Source organism: Dermacentor variabilis, chromosome 10, assembly GCF_050947875.1.
Source record: "Dermacentor variabilis isolate Ectoservices chromosome 10, ASM5094787v1, whole genome shotgun sequence".
In the NCBI taxonomy this organism is placed as follows: Eukaryota; Metazoa; Arthropoda; class Arachnida; order Ixodida; family Ixodidae; genus Dermacentor; species Dermacentor variabilis.
This window is the reverse complement of record NC_134577.1, coordinates 48,316,626-48,334,365: the sequence shown is the minus strand read 5'-3', so window position 1 is coordinate 48,334,365 and position 17,740 is coordinate 48,316,626.

Here is a 17,740-nt window from a genome sequence, read left to right as displayed (position 1 = left end):
CCTATAGCCCATGAAAACATCATTTTTCCGACGAAAAATGAGATGTCTCTAAGGCGCTGGTTGTCCGCATACATCAGTCCCCGGGCACCCGCAGAAGCCGTTTAACGCGATAAATGAGCGATTACGAAAAGAATAATTTTCCCCCTAAAACTGAATAAATCGTAAGCCTATAGCCCATGAAAATATCATTTTTCCGACGAAAAATAATGTGTCTTTAAGGCGCTGGTTCTCCGCATATATCAGTCCCCGGGCACCCGCAGAAGCCGTTTAACGCGATAAATGAGCGATTAGGCAAAGAATAATTTTCCCCCTAAAATTGAAAAAATGGTAAGCCTATAGCCCATGAAAACATCATTTTTCCGACGAAAAATAAAGTGTGTCTAAGGCGCTGGTTGTCCGCATATATCAGTCCCCGGGCACCCGCAGAAGCCGTTTAACGCGATAAATGAGCGATTAGGCAAAGAATAATTTTCCCCCTAAAACTGAATAAATCGTAAGCCTATAGCCCATGAAAATATCATTTTTCCGACGAAAAATAAAGTGTGTCTAAGGCGCTGGTTGTCCGCATATATCAGTCCCCGGGCACCCGCAGAAGCCGTTTAACGCGATAAATGAGCGATTAGGCAAAGAATAATTTTCCCCCTAAAACTGAATAAATCGTAAGCCTATAGCCCATGAAAATATCATTTTTCCGACGAAAAATAATGTGTCTCTAAGGCGCTGGTTCTCCGCATATATCAGTCCCCGGACACCCGCAGAAGCCGTTTAACGCGATAGATGAGCGATTAGGCAAAGAATAATTTTCCCCCTAAAATTGAAAAAATGGTAAGCCTATAGCCCATGAAAACATCATTTTTCCGACGAAAAATAAAGTGTCTCTACGGCGCTGGTTCTCCGCATATATCAGTCCCCGGGCACGCGCAGAAGCCGTTTAACTCAATAAATGAGCGATTAGGCAAAGATTAATTTTCCCCATAAATTGAAAAAATGGTAAGCCTATAGCCCATGAAAACATCATTTTTCCGACGAAAAATAATGTGTCTTTAAGGCGCTGGTTCTCCGCATATATCAGTCCCCGGGCACCCGCAGAAGCCGTTTAACGCGATAAATGAGCGATTAGGCAAAGAATAATTTTCCCCCTAAAATTGAAAAAATGGTAAGCCTATAGCCCATGAAAACATCATTTTTCCGACGAAAAATAAAGTGTGTCTAAGGCGCTGGTTGTCCGCATATATCAGTCCCCGGGCACCCGCAGAAGCCGTTTAACGCGATAAATGAGCGATTAGGCAAAGAATAATCTTCCCCCTCAAACTGAATAAATCGTAAGCCTATAGCCCATGAAAATATCATTTTTCCGACGAAAAATAATGTGTCTCTAAGGCGCTGGTTCTCCGCATATATCAGTCCCCGGACACCCGCAGAAGCCGTTTAACGCGATAGATGAGCGATTAGGCAAAGAATTATTTTCCCCCTAAAACTGAATAAATCGTAAGCCTATATCCCATGAAAATATCATTTTTCCGACGAAAAATAAAGTGTCTCTAAGGCGCTGGTTCTGCGCATATATCAGTCTCCGGGCACCCGCAGAAGCCGTTTAACGCGATAAATGAGCGATTAGGCAAAGAATAATTTTCCACCTAAAATTGAAAAAATGGTAAGCCTATAGCCCATGAAAACATCATTTTTCCGACGAAAAATAAAGTGTCTCTACGGCGCTGGTTCTCCGCATATATCAGTCCCCGGGCACGCGCAGAAGCCGTTTAACTCAATAAATGAGCGATTAGGCAAAGATTAATTTTCCCCATAAATTGAAAAAATGGTAAGCCTATAGCCCATGAAAACATCATTTTTCCGACGAAAAATAATGTGTCTTTAAGGCGCTGGTTCTCCGCATATATCAGTCCCCGGGCACCCGCAGAAGCCGTTTAACGCGATAAATGAGCGATTAGGCAAAGAATAATTTTCCCCCTAAAATTGAAAAAATGGTAAGCCTACCCATGAAAACATCATTTTTCCGACGAAAGATCAAGTGTCTCTAAGGCGCTGGTTCTCCGCATATATCCGTCCCCGGGCACCCGCAGAAGCCGTTTAACGCGATAAATGAGCGATTAGGCAAATTTTAATTTTCCCCCTAAAATTGAAAAAATGGTAAGCCTATAGCCCATGAAAACATCATTTTTCCGACGAAAAATAAAGTGTCTCTACGGCGCTGGTTCTCCGCATATATCAGTCCCCGGGCACCCGCAGAAGTCGTTTAACGCTATAAATGAGCGATTAGGCAAAGAATAATTTTCCCCCTAAAACTGAATAAATCGTAAGCCTATAGCCCATGAAAATATCATTTTTCCGAGGAAAAATAAAGTGTCTCTAAGGCGCTGGTTCTCCGCATATATCAGTCCCCGGGCACCCGCAGAAGCCGTTTAACGCGATAAATGAGCGATTAGGCAAAGAATAATTTGCCCCCTAAAATTGAAAAAATGGTAAGCCTATAGCCCATGAAAACATCATTTTTCCGACGAAAAATAAAGTGTGTCTAAGGCGCTGGTTGTCCGCATATATCAGTCCCCGGGCACCCGCAGAAGCCGTTTAACGCGATAAATGAGCGATTAGGCAAAGAATAATTTTCCCCCTAAAATTGAAAAAATGGTAAGCCTATAGGCCATGAAAACATCATTTTTCCGACGAAAAATGAAGTGTCTCTAAGGCGCTGGTTCTCCGCATATATCCGTCCCCGGGCACCCGCAGAAGCCGTTTAACGCGATAAATGAGCGATTAGGCAAAGAATAATTTTCCCCCTAAAACTGAATAAATCGTAAGCCTATATCCCATGAAAATATCATTTTTCCGACGAAAAATAAAGTGTCTCTAAGGCGCTGGTTCTGCGCATATATCAGTCTCCGGGCACCCGCAGAAGCCGTTTAACGCGATAAATGAGCGATTAGGCAAAGAATTATTTTCCCCCTAAAACTGAATAAATCGTAAGCCTATAGCCCATGAAAATATCATTTTTCCGACGAAAAATAAAGTGTCTCTAAGGCGCTGGTTCTCCGCATATATCCGTCCCCGGGCACCCGCAGAAGCCGTTTAACGCGATAAATGAGCGATTAGGCAAAGAATAATTTTCCCCCTAAAATTGAAAAAATGGTAAGCCTATAGCCCATGAAAACATCATTTTTCCGACGAAAAATAAAGTGTCTCTACGGCGCTGGGTCTCCGCATATATCAGTCCCCGGGCACGCGCAGAAGCCGTTTAACTCAATAAATGAGCGATTAGGCAAAGATTAATTTTCCCCCTAAAATTGAAGAAATGGTAAGCCTATAGCCCATGAAAACATTTTTCCGACGAAAAATAATGTGTCTCTACGGCGCTGGTTCTCCGCATATATCAGTCCCCGGGCACGCGCAGAAGCCGTTTAACTCAATAAATGAGCGATTAGGCAAAGATTAATTTTCCCCCTAAAATTGAAAAAATGGTAAGCCTATAGCCCATGAAAACATCATTTTTCCGACGAAAGATGAAGTGTCTCTAAGGCGCTGGTTCTCCGCATATATCCGTCCCCGGGCACCCGCAGAAGCCGTTTAACGCGATAAATGAGCGATTAGGCAAATTTTAATTTTCCGCCTAAAATTGATAAAATGGTAAGGCTATAGCCCATGAAAATATTTTTCCGACGAAAAATAAAGTGTCTCTAAGGCGCTGGTTCTCCGCATATATCCGTCCCCGGGCACCCGCAGAAGCCGTTTAACGCGATAAATGAGCGATTAGGCAAAGAATAATTTTCCCCCTAAAATTGAAAAAATGGTAAGCCTACCCATGAAAACATCATTTTTCCGACTAAAAAAGAAGTGTCTCTAAGGCGCTGGTTCTCCGCATATATCCGTCCCCTGGCACGCGCAGATGCCGTTTAACGCGATAAATGAACGATTAGGCAAAGAATAATTTTCCCCCTAAAATTGAATAAATCGTAAGCCTATAGCCCATGAAAACATCATTTTTCCGACGAAAAATGAGATGTCTCTAAGGCGCTGGTTGTCCGCATACATCAGTCCCCGGGCACCCGCAGAAGCCGTTTAACGCGATAAATGAGCGATTACGAAAAGAATAATTTTCCCCCTAAAACTGAATAAATCGTAAGCCTATAGCCCATGAAAATATCATTTTTCCGACGAAAAATAATGTGTCTTTAAGGCGCTGGTTCTCCGCATATATCAGTCCCCGGGCACCCGCAGAAGCCGTTTAACGCGATAAATGAGCGATTAGGCAAAGAATAATTTTCCCCCTAAAATTGAAAAAATGGTAAGCCTATAGCCCATGAAAACATCATTTTTCCGACGAAAAATAAAGTGTGTCTAAGGCGCTGGTTGTCCGCATATATCAGTCCCCGGGCACCCGCAGAAGCCGTTTAACGCGATAAATGAGCGATTAGGCAAAGAATAATCTTCCCCCTAAAACTGAATAAATCGTAAGCCTATAGCCCATGAAAATATCATTTTTCCGACGAAAAATAATGTGTCTCTAAGGCGCTGGTTCTCCGCATATATCAGTCCCCGGACACCCGCAGAAGCCGTTTAACGCGATAGATGAGCGATTAGGCAAAGAATTATTTTCCCCCTAAAACTGAATAAATCGTAAGCCTATATCCCATGAAAATATCATTTTTCCGACGAAAAATAAAGTGTCTCTAAGGCGCTGGTTCTGCGCATATATCAGTCTCCGGGCACCCGCAGAAGCCGTTTAACGCGATAAATGAGCGATTAGGCAAAGAATAATTTTCCACCTAAAATTGAAAAAATGGTAAGCCTATAGCCCATGAAAACATCATTTTTCCGACGAAAAATAAAGTGTCTCTACGGCGCTGGTTCTCCGCATATATCAGTCCCCGGGCACGCGCAGAAGCCGTTTAACTCAATAAATGAGCGATTAGGCAAAGATTAATTTTCCCCATAAATTGAAAAAATGGTAAGCCTATAGCCCATGAAAACATCATTTTTCCGACGAAAAATAATGTGTCTTTAAGGCGCTGGTTCTCCGCATATATCAGTCCCCGGGCACCCGCAGAAGCCGTTTAACGCGATAAATGAGCGATTAGGCAAAGAATAATTTTCCCCCTAAAATTGAAAAAATGGTAAGCCTACCCATGAAAACATCATTTTTCCGACGAAAGATCAAGTGTCTCTAAGGCGCTGGTTCTCCGCATATATCCGTCCCCGGGCACCCGCAGAAGCCGTTTAACGCGATAAATGAGCGATTAGGCAAATTTTAATTTTCCCCCTAAAATTGAAAAAATGGTAAGCCTAGAGCCCATGAAAACATCATTTTTCCGACGAAAAATAAAGTGTCTCTACGGCGCTGGTTCTCCGCATATATCAGTCCCCGGGCACCCGCAGAAGTCGTTTAACGCGATAAATGAGCGATTAGGCAAAGAATAATTTTCCCCCTAAAACTGAATAAATCGTAAGCCTATAGCCCATGAAAATATCATTTTTCCGAGGAAAAATAAAGTGTCTCTAAGGCGCTGGTTCTCCGCATATATCAGTCCCCGGGCACCCGCAGAAGCCGTTTAACGCGATAAATGAGCGATTAGGCAAAGAATAATTTGCCCCCTAAAATTGAAAAAATGGTAAGCCTATAGCCCATGAAAACATCATTTTTCCGACGAAAAATAAAGTGTGTCTAAGGCGCTGGTTGTCCGCATATATCAGTCCCCGGGCACCCGCAGAAGCCGTTTAACGCGATAAATGAGCGATTAGGCAAAGAATAATTTTCCCCCTAAAATTGAAAAAATGGTAAGCCTATATATAGGCCATGAAAACATCATTTTTCCGACGAAAAATGAAGTGTCTCTAAGGCGCTGGTTCTCCGCATATATCCGTCCCCGGGCACCCGCAGAAGCCGTTTAACGCGATAAATGAGCGATTAGGCAAAGAATAATTTTCCCCCTAAAACTGAATAAATCGTAAGCCTATATCCCATGAAAATATCATTTTTCCGACGAAAAATAAAGTGTCTCTAAGGCGCTGGTTCTGCGCATATATCAGTCTCCGGGCACCCGCAGAAGCCGTTTAACGCGATAAATGAGCGATTAGGCAAAGAATTATTTTCCCCCTAAAACTGAATAAATCGTAAGCCTATAGCCCATGAAAATATCATTTTTCCGACGAAAAATAAAGTGTCTCTAAGGCGCTGGTTCTCCGCATATATCCGTCCCCGGGCACCCGCAGAAGCCGTTTAACGCGATAAATGAGCGATTAGGCAAAGAATAATTTTCCCCCTAAAATTGAAAAAATGGTAAGCCTATAGCCCATGAAAACATCATTTTTCCGACGAAAAATAAAGTGTCTCTACGGCGCTGGGTCTCCGCATATATCAGTCCCCGGGCACGCGCAAAAGCCGTTTAACTCAATAAATGAGCGATTAGGCAAAGATTAATTTTCCCCCTAAAATTGAAAAAATGGTAAGCCTATAGCCCATGAAAACATTTTTCCGACGAAAAATAATGTGTCTCTACGGCGCTGGTTCTCCGCATATATCAGTCCCCGGGCACGCGCAGAAGCCGTTTAACTCAATAAATGAGCGATTAGGCAAAGATTAATTTTCCCCCTAAAATTGAAAAAATGGTAAGCCTATAGCCCATGAAAACATCATTTTTCCGACGAAAGATGAAGTGTCTCTAAGGCGCTGGTTCTCCGCATATATCCGTCCCCGGGCACCCGCAGAAGCCGTTTAACGCGATAAATGAGCGATTAGGCAAATTTTAATTTTCCGCCTAAAATTGATAAAATGGTAAGGCTATAGCCCATGAAAATATTTTTCCGACGAAAAATAAAGTGTCTCTAAGGCGCTGGTTCTCCGCATATATCCGTCCCCGGGCACCCGCAGAAGCCGTTTAACGCGATAAATGAGCGATTAGGCAAAGAATAATTTTCCCCCTAAAATTGAAAAAATGGTAAGCCTACCCATGAAAACATCATTTTTCCGACTAAAAATGAAGTGTCTCTAAGGCGCTGGTTCTCCGCATATATCCGTCCCCTGGCACGCGCAGATGCCGTTTAACGCGATAAATGAACGATTAGGCAAAGAATAATTTTCCCCCTAAAATTGAATAAATCGTAAGCCTATAGCCCATGAAAACATCATTTTTCCGACGAAAAATGAGATGTCTCTAAGGCGCTGGTTGTCCGCATACATCAGTCCCCGGGCACCCGCAGAAGCCGTTTAACGCGATAAATGAGCGATTACGAAAAGAATAATTTTCCCCCTAAAACTGAATAAATCGTAAGCCTATAGCCCATGAAAATATCATTTTTCCGACGAAAAATAATGTGTCTTTAAGGCGCTGGTTCTCCGCATATATCAGTCCCCGGGCACCCGCAGAAGCCGTTTAACGCGATAAATGAGCGATTAGGCAAAGAATAATTTTCCCCCTAAAATTGAAAAAATGGTAAGCCTTTAGCCCATGAAAACATCATTTTTCCGACGAAAAATAAAGTGTGTCTAAGGCGCTGGTTGTCCGCATATATCAGTCCCCGGGCACCCGCAGAAGCCGTTTAACGCGATAAATGAGCGATTAGGCAAAGAATAATTTTCCCCCTAAAACTGAATAAATCGTAAGCCTATAATAGCCCATGAAAATATCATTTTTCCGACGAAAAATAAAGTGTGTCTAAGGCGCTGGTTGTCCGCATATATCAGTCCCCGGGCACCCGCAGAAGCCGTTTAACGCGATAAATGAGCGATTAGGCAAAGAATAATTTTCCCCCTAAAACTGAATAAATCGTAAGCCTATAGCCCATGAAAATATCATTTTTCCGACGAAAAATAATGTGTCTCTAAGGCGCTGGTTCTCCGCATATATCAGTCCCCGGACACCCGCAGAAGCCGTTTAACGCGATAGATGAGCGATTAGGCAAAGAATAATTTTCCCCCTAAAATTGAAAAAATGGTAAGCCTATAGCCCATGAAAACATCATTTTTCCGACGAAAAATAAAGTGTCTCTACGGCGCTGGTTCTCCGCATATATCAGTCCCCGGGCACGCGCAGAAGCCGTTTAACTCAATAAATGAGCGATTAGGCAAAGATTAATTTTCCCCATAAATTGAAAAAATGGTAAGCCTATAGCCCATGAAAACATCATTTTTCCGACGAAAAATAATGTGTCTTTAAGGCGCTGGTTCTCCGCATATATCAGTCCCCGGGCACGCGCAGAAGCCGTTTAACTCAATAAATGAGCGATTAGGCAAAGATTAATTTTCCCCCTAAAATTGAAAAAATGGTAAGCCTATAGCCCATGAAAACATCATTTTTCCGACGAAAGATGAAGTGTCTCTAAGGCGCTGGTTCTCCGCATATATCCGTCCCCGGGCACCCGCAGAAGCCGTTTAACGCGATAAATGAGCGATTAGGCAAATTTTAATTTTCCGCCTAAAATTGATAAAATGGTAAGGCTATAGCCCATGAAAATATTTTTCCGACGAAAAATAAAGTGTCTCTAAGGCGCTGGTTCTCCGCATATATCCGTCCCCGGGCACCCGCAGAAGCCGTTTAACGCGATAAATGAGCGATTAGGCAAAGAATAATTTTCCCCCTAAAATTGAAAAAATGGTAAGCCTACCCATGAAAACATCATTTTTCCGACTAAAAATGAAGTGTCTCTAAGGCGCTGGTTCTCCGCATATATCCGTCCCCTGGCACGCGCAGATGCCGTTTAACGCGATAAATGAACGATTAGGCAAAGAATAATTTTCCCCCTAAAATTGAATAAATCGTAAGCCTATAGCCCATGAAAACATCATTTTTCCGACGAAAAATGAAATGTCTCTAAGGCGCTGGTTGTCCGCATACATCAGTCCCCGGGCACCCGCAGAAGCCGTTTAACGCGATAAATGAGCGATTACGAAAAGAATAATTTTCCCCCTAAAACTGAATAAATCGTAAGCCTATAGCCCATGAAAACATCATTTTTCCGACGAAAAATAAAGTGTGTCTAAGGCGCTGGTTGTCCGCATATATCAGTCCCCGGGCACCCGCAGAAGCCGTTTAACGCGATAAATGAGCGATTAGGCAAAGAATAATTTTCCCCCTAAAACTGAATAAATCGTAAGCCTATAGCCCATGAAAATATCATTTTTCCGACGAAAAATAAAGTGTGTCTAAGGCGCTGGTTGTCCGCATATATCAGTCCCCGGGCACCCGCAGAAGCCGTTTGACGCGATAAATGAGCGATTAGGCAAAGAATAATTTTCCCCCTAAAACTGAATAAATCGTAAGCCTATAGCCCATGAAAATATCATTTTTCCGACGAAAAATAATGTGTCTCTAAGGCGCTGGTTCTCCGCATATATCAGTCCCCGGACACCCGCAGAAGCCGTTTAACGCGATAGATGAGCGATTAGGCAAAGAATTATTTTCCCCCTAAAACTGAATAAATCGTAAGCCTATATCCCATGAAAATATCATTTTTCCGACGAAAAATAAAGTGTCTCTAAGGCGCTGGTTCTGCGCATATATCAGTCTCCGGGCACCCGCAGAAGCCGTTTAACGCGATAAATGAGCGATTAGGCAAAGAATAATTTTCCCCCTAAAATTGAAAAAATGGTAAGCCTATAGCCCATGAAAACATCATTTTTCCGACGAAAAATAAAGTGTCTCTACGGCGCTGGGTCTCCGCATATATCAGTCCCCGGGCACGCGCAGAAGCCGTTTAACTCAATAAATGAGCGATTAGGCAAAGATTAATTTTCCCCCTAAAATTGAAAAAATGGTAAGCCTATAGCCCATGAAAACATCATTTTTCCGACGAAAGATGAAGTGTCTCTAAGGCGCTGGTTCTCCGCATATATCCGTCCCCGGGCACCCGCAGAAGCCGTTTAACGCGATAAATGAGCGATTAGGCAAATTTTAATTTTCCGCCTAAAATTGATAAAATGGTAAGGCTATAGCCCATGAAAATATTTTTCCGACGAAAAATAAAGTGTCTCTAAGGCGCTGGTTCTCCGTATATATCCATCCCCGGGCACCCGCAGAAGCCGTTTAACGCGATAAATGAGCGATTAGGCAAAGAATAATTTTCCCCCTAAAATTGAAAAAATGGTAAGCCTACCCATGAAAACATCATTTTTCCGACTAAAAATGAAGTGTCTCTAAGGCGCTGGTTCTCCGCATATATCCGTCCCCTGGCACGCGCAGATGCCGTTTAACGCGATAAATGAACGATTAGGCAAAGAATAATTTTCCCCCTAAAATTGAATAAATCGTAAGCCTATAGCCCATGAAAACATCATTTTTCCGACGAAAAATGAAATGTCTCTAAGGCGCTGGTTGTCCGCATACATCAGTCCCCGGGCACCCGCAGAAGCCGTTTAACGCGATAAATGAGCGATTACGAAAAGAATAATTTTCCCCCTAAAACTGAATAAATCGTAAGCCTATAGCCCATGAAAACATCATTTTTCCGACGAAAAATAAAGTGTGTCTAAGGCGCTGGTTGTCCGCATATATCAGTCCCCGGGCACCCGCAGAAGCCGTTTAACGCGATAAATGAGCGATTAGGCAAAGAATAATTTTCCCCCTAAAACTGAATAAATCGTAAGCCTATAGCCCATGAAAATATCATTTTTCCGACGAAAAATAAAGTGTGTCTAAGGCGCTGGTTGTCCGCATATATCTGTCCCCGGGCACCCGCAGAAGCCGTTTAACGCGATAAATGAGCGATTAGGCAAAGAATAATTTTCCCCCTAAAACTGAATAAATCGTAAGCCTATAGCCCATGAAAATATCATTTTTCCGACGAAAAATAATGTGTCTCTAAGGCGCTGGTTCTCCGCATATATCAGTCCCCGGACACCCGCAGAAGCCGTTTAACGCGATAGATGAGCGATTAGGCAAAGAATTATTTTCCCCCTAAAACTGAATAAATCGTAAGCCTATATCCCATGAAAATATCATTTTTCCGACGAAAAATAACGTGTCTCTAAGGCGCTGGTTCTGCGCATATATCAGTCTCCGGGCACCCGCAGAAGCCGTTTAACGCGATAAATGAGCGATTAGGGAAAGAATAATTTTCCCCCTAAAATTGAAAAAATGGTAAGCCTATAGCCCATGAAAACATCATTTTTCCGACGAAAAATAAAGTGTCTCTACGGCGCTGGGTCTCCGCATATATCAATCCCCGGGCACGCGCAGAAGCCGTTTAACTCAATAAATGAGCGATTAGGCAAAGATTAATTTTCCCCCTAAAATTGAAAAAATGGTAAGCCTATAGCCCATGAAAACATTTTTCCGACGAAAAATAATGTCTCTACGGCGCTGGTTCTCCGCATATATCAGTCCCCGGGCACGCGCAGAAGCCGTTTAACTCAATAAATGAGCGATTAGGCAAAGATTAATTTTCCCCCTAAAATTGAAAAAATGGTAAGCCTATAGCCCATGAAAACATCATTTTTCCGACGAAAGATGAAGTGTCTCTAAGGCGCTGGTTCTCCGCATATATCCGTCCCCGGGCACCCGCAGAAGCCGTTTAACGCGATAAATGAGCGATTAGGCAAATTTTAATTTTCCGCCTAAAATTGATAAAATGGTAAGGCTATAGCCCATGAAAATATTTTTCCGACGAAAAATAAAGTGTCTCTAAGGCGCTGGTTCTCCGCATATATCCGTCCCCGGGCACCCGCAGAAGCCGTTTAACGCGATAAATGAGCGATTAGGCAAAGAATAATTTTCCCCCTAAAATTGAAAAAATGGTAAGCCTACCCATGAAAACATCATTTTTCCGACTAAAAATGAAGTGTCTCTAAGGCGCTGGTTCTCCGCATATATCCGTCCCCTGGCACGCGCAGATGCCGTTTAACGCGATAAATGAACGATTAGGCAAAGAATAATTTTCCCCCTAAAATTGAATAAATCGTAAGCCTATAGCCCATGAAAACATTATTTTTCCGACGAAAAATGAAATGTCTCTAAGGCGCTGGTTGTCCGCATACATCAGTCCCCGGGCACCCGCAGAAGCCGTTTAACGCGATAAATGACCGATTACGAAAAGAATAATTTTCCCCCTAAAACTGAATAAATCGTAAGCCTATAGCCCATGAAAACATCATTTTTCCGACGAAAAATAAAGTGTGTCTAAGGCGCTGGTTGTCCGCATATATCAGTCCCCGGGCACCCGCAGAAGCCGTTTAACGCGATAAATGAGCGATTAGGCAAAGAATAATTTTCCCCCTAAAACTGAATAAATCGTAAGCCTATAGCCCATGAAAATATCATTTTTCCGACGAAAAATAAAGTGTGTCTAAGGCGCTGGTTGTCCGCATATATCAGTCCCCGGGCACCCGCAGAAGCCGTTTAACGCGATAAATGAGCGATTAGGCAAAGAATAATTTTCCCCCTAAAACTGAATAAATCGTAAGCCTATAGCCCATGAAAATATCATTTTTCCGACGAAAGATAATGTGTCTCTAAGGCGCTGGTTCTCCGCATATATCAGTCCCCGGACACCCGCAGAAGCCGTTTAACGCGATAGATGAGCGATTAGGCAAAGAATTATTTTCCCCCTAAAACTGAATAAATCGTAAGCCTATATCCCATGAAAATATCATTTTTCCGACGAAAAATAAAGTGTCTCTAAGGCGCTGGTTCTGCGCATATATCAGTCTCCGGGCACCCGCAGAAGCCGTTTAACGCGATAAATGAGCGATTAGGCAAAGAATAATTTTCCCCCTAAAATTGAAAAAATGGTAAGCCTATAGCCCATGAAAACATCATTTTTCCGACGAAAAATAAAGTGTCTCTACGGCGCTGGTTCTCCGCATATATCAGTCCCCGGGCACGCGCAGAAGCCGTTTAACTCAATAAATGAGCGATTAGGCAAAGATTAATTTTCCCCATAAATTGAAAAAATGGTAAGCCTATAGCCCATGAAAACATCATTTTTCCGACGAAAAATAATGTGTCTTTAAGGCGCTGGTTCTCCGCATATATCAGTCCCCGGGCACCCGCAGAAGCCGTTTAACGCGATAAATGAGCGATTAGGCAAAGAATAATTTTCCCCCTAAAATTGAAAAAATGGTAAGCCTACCCATGAAAACATCATTTTTCCGACGAAAGATGAAGTGTCTCTAAGGCGCTGGTTCTCCGCATATATCCGTCCCCGGGCACCCGCAGAAGCCGTTTAACGCGATAAATGAGCGATTAGGCAAATTTTAATTTTCCCCCTAAAATTGGAAAAGTGGTAAGCCTATAGCCCATGAAAACATCATTTTTCCGACGAAAAATAAAGTGTCTCTACGGCGCTGGTTCTCCGCATATATCAGTCCCCGGGCACCCGCAGAAGTCGTTTAACGCTATAAATGAGCGATTAGGCAAAGAATAATTTTCCCCCTAAAACTGAATAAATCGTAAGCCTATAGCCCATGAAAATATCATTTTTCCGACGAAAAATAAAGTGTCTCTAAGGCGCTGGTTCTCCGCATATATCAGTCCCCGGGCACCCGCAGAAGCCGTTTAACGCGATAAATGAGCGATTAGGCAAAGAATAATTTGCCCCCTAAAATTGAAAAAATGGTAAGCCTATAGCCCATGAAAACATCATTTTTCCGACGAAAAATAAAGTGTGTCTAAGGCGCTGGTTGTCCGCATATATCAGTCCCCGGGCACCCGCAGAAGCCGTTTAACGCGATAAATGAGCGATTAGGCAAAGAATAATTTTCCCCCTAAAACTGAATAAATCGTAAGCCTATAGCCCATGAAAATATCATTTTTCCGACGAAAAATAATGTGTCTCTAAGGCGCTGGTTCTCCGCATATATCAGTCCCCGGACACCCGCAGAAGCCGTTTAACGCGATAGATGAGCGATTAGGCAAAGAATTATTTTCCCCCTAAAACTGAATAAATCGTAAGCCTATAGCCCATGAAAATATCATTTTTCCGACGAAAAATAAAGTGTCTCTAAGGCGCTGGTTCTGCGCATATATCAGTCCCCGGACACCCGCAGAAGCCGTTTAACGCGATAAATGAGCGATTAGGCAAAGAATAATTTTCCCCCTAAAATTGAAAAAATGGTAAGCCTATAGGCCATGAAAACATCATTTTTCCGATGAAAAATGAAGTGTCTCTAAGGCGCTGGTTCTCCGCATATATCAGTCCCCGGGCACGCGCAGAAGCCGTTTAACTCAATAAATGAGCGATTAGGCAACGATTAATTTTCCCCATAAATTGAAAAAATGGTAAGCCTATATAGCCCATGAAAACATCATTTTTCCGACGAACAATAATGTGTCTCTACGGCGCTGGTTCTCCGCATATATCAGTCGCCGGGCACGCGCAGAAGCCGTTTAACTCAATAAATGAGCGATTAGGCAAAGATTAATTTTCCCCCTAAAATTGAAAAAATGGTAAGCCTATAGCCCATGAAAACATCATTTTTCCGACGAAAGATGAAGTGTCTCTAAGGCGCTGGTTCTCCGCATATATCCGTCCCCGGGCACCCGCAGAAGCCGTTTAACGCGATAAATGAGCGATTAGGCAAATTTTAATTTTCCGCCTAAAATTGAAAAAATGGTAAGCCTATAATAGCCCATGAAAACATCATTTTCACGACGAAAAATAAAGTGTCTCTACGGCGCTGGTTCTCCGCATATATCAGTCCCCGGGCACCCGCAGAAGTCGTTTAACGCTATAAATGAGCGATTAGGCAAAGAATAATTTTCCCCCTAAAACTGAATAAATCGTAAGCCTATAGCCCATGAAAATATCATTTTTCCGACGAAAAATAATGTGTCTCTAAGGCGCTGGTTCTCCGCATATATCAGTCCCCGGGCACCCGCAGAAGCCGTTTAACGCGATAAATGAGCGATTAGGCAACGATTAATTTTCCCCCTAAAATTGATAAAATGGTAAGGCTATATATTTGCATGGTATTGCCCATGAAAATATCATTTTCCGACGAAAAATAATGCGTCTCTAAGGCGCTGGTTCTCCGCATATATCAGTCCCCGGGCACCCGCAGAAGCCGTTTAACGCGATAGATGAGCGATTAGGCAAAGATTAATTTTCCCCCTAAAACTGAATAAATCGTAAGCCTATAGCCCATGAAAACATCATTTTTCCGACGAACAATGAAGTGTCTCTAAGGCGCTGGTTCTCCGCATATATCAGTCCCCGGGCACCCGCAGAAGCCGTTTAAGGCGATAAATGAGCGATTAGGCAAAGATTAATTTTCCCCCTAAAATTGATAAAATGGTAAGGCTATTGCCCATGAAAATATTATTTTCCCGACGAAAAATAAAGTGTCCCTGAGGCGCTGGTTCTCCGCCTATATCCGTCCCCGGGCACGCGCAGAAGCCGTTTAACGCGATAAATGAGCGATTAGGCAAAGAATAATTTTCCCCCTAGAATTGAAAAAATGGTAAGCCTGAAAATATCATTTTTCCGACGAAAAATGAAGTGTCTCTAAGGCGCTGGTTCTCCGCATATATCAGTCCCCGGGCACGCGCAGAAGCCGTTTAACGCGATAAATGAACGATTAGGCGAAGAATGATTTTCTCCCTAAAATTCAAAAAATGGTAATCCTATAACCCATGTAAATATGCATGCATCATGAGACGCATGCGTTTATGCAATGCGCCGTAATTAGTTTGTCGCTGCCAAATGAGCGCCATACTCCGTAATGTTCCTGTCGGGACAGCGCGGCAAGATCCGTGATTCGAGCACGATGGAAACTCGCCGAAGGCGCACGTTTAACGTTGTATTCCCACTAAGCTGCGCAAGAACCGTTCCAGTCACGTGGTGTCTTGTTGAGGAAGAAAACGGCGTGATGGTTCGTCTGCGCTGTATTACGAATTGCACTCCATCGCGGAGAAAGCCTTCGGCTGCCCAGAAGGAACGCACTTGTCAAGGCTCCGTCTTGAGCACGCGCAGGCAAGGGCGCGAATGTCGCCAAAGAAAGTGGCTAAGCAAACTTCGCCATTGGTGGCATGACCGCAGAGTGACAGTCTCTTGTGGCCTGCTGCCATCCCGTCCAGGTAGGCAAGGGACTCGTTGACCTCAAGCCCGGAAACTCAACGCAACGGGGTCGCACAGTTGCGAGCGCCTGCCATGTGTTGGGCAGCATTCTGAGAGCATTGCTTCACCCACTCCCTTTCCAGAACGATGGGCCGCGATAGAAGCCGAGCTTCCCGGCTGTTATCGCAAGGTACTGGTCGCCTTCATTCACTATGCTGCTGTGCCGTTCCGGTGGCCGAGTGGTTTAGATGCTTAGCTTGGGATCGCAAGGGAATTCCAACGGCGGTGGTTCGATCCCGGCGCCTGCATTGCTTTAAAAAAAAGAATTGCGATGCGGTCACCGAGGCTTGAACGATCGTTAACTTACTGTGGGGCAGCTGTAATTTCGGGTGGGAGGGGGGTTGAGGTAGGTATGTTGAGGATTAGGGGTCGTCAGGTCGTGTTCCAGGCTCATCTGAGACCCGGGCTCAGCTGAGACGTGGCCTCCACTCGGCCACCGGAATGTGGTGGACAAGACAGAATGGTGTGTCATGGTGCACATCATTTCTTCTCGCTGTCCCCCGGGTATCCGAGAGGATGGATACCTGTTGCTCCGGTTTTGCGTACTCCAGGACCGCTGCATCACCGTCGAAGAATTGAGGCTGCAAGGTAACGTATAACACACCACTGATATCCTATGCCCGTGAAAACAGACCCGACTTCACCGCTGATGGAGACCCCCCCCCCCATGCGCGTGAAAACCGACCGGACCTCATCGCTGATGGAGCCCACCCCCCCCCTATTGCGCGTGAAAACCGACCCGACCTCATCGCTGATCGACCCCCCCCCCCCTATGCGTGTGAAAACCGACCCGACCTCATCGCTGATCGACCCCCCCCCTATGCGTGTGAAAACCGACCCGACCTCATCGCTGATCGACCCGCCCCCTATGCGTGTGAAAACCGACCCGACCTCATCGCTGATCGACCCCCCCCCCCCAATGCGCGTGAAAACCGACCCGACCTCATCGCTGATCGACCCCCCCCCCCCCTATGCGTGTGAAAACCGACCCGACCTCATCGCTGATCGACCCCCCCCCCCTATGTGTGTGAAAGCCGACCCGACCTCATCGCTGATCGACCCCCCCCCCCTATGCGTGTGAAAACCGACCCTACCTCATCACTGATGGACCCCCCCCCCCCTATGCGCGTGAAAACCGACCCGACCTCATCGCTGATCGCCTCCCCCCCCTATGCGTGTGAAAACAGACCCGACCTCATCGCTGATCGACCCCCCCCCCCTGTGCGTGTGAAAACCGACCCGACCTCATCGCTGATCGACTCCCCCCCCCCCCCTATGCGTGTGAAAACCGACCCGACCTCATCGCTGATCGACCCCCCACCCTCCAAACTATGCGTGTGAAAACCGACCCGACCTCATCGCTGATGGACACCCCCCCCCCCCCCCCCCCGTTATTCGCGTGAAAACCGACCCGACCTCATCGCTGATCGCCCCCCCCCTTATGCGCGTGAAAACCGACCAGACCTCATCGCTGATCGACCCCCCCTGCAAACTATGCGCGTGAAAAGCGACCCGACCTCATCGCTGATCGACCCCCCCTCCAAACTATGCGTGTGAAAACCGACCCGCCCTCATCGCTGATCGACCCCCCGCCCTCCAAACTATGCGTGTGAAAACCGACCCGACCTCATCGCTGATGGACCCCCCCCCCCCGTTATTCGCGTGAAAACCGACCCGACCT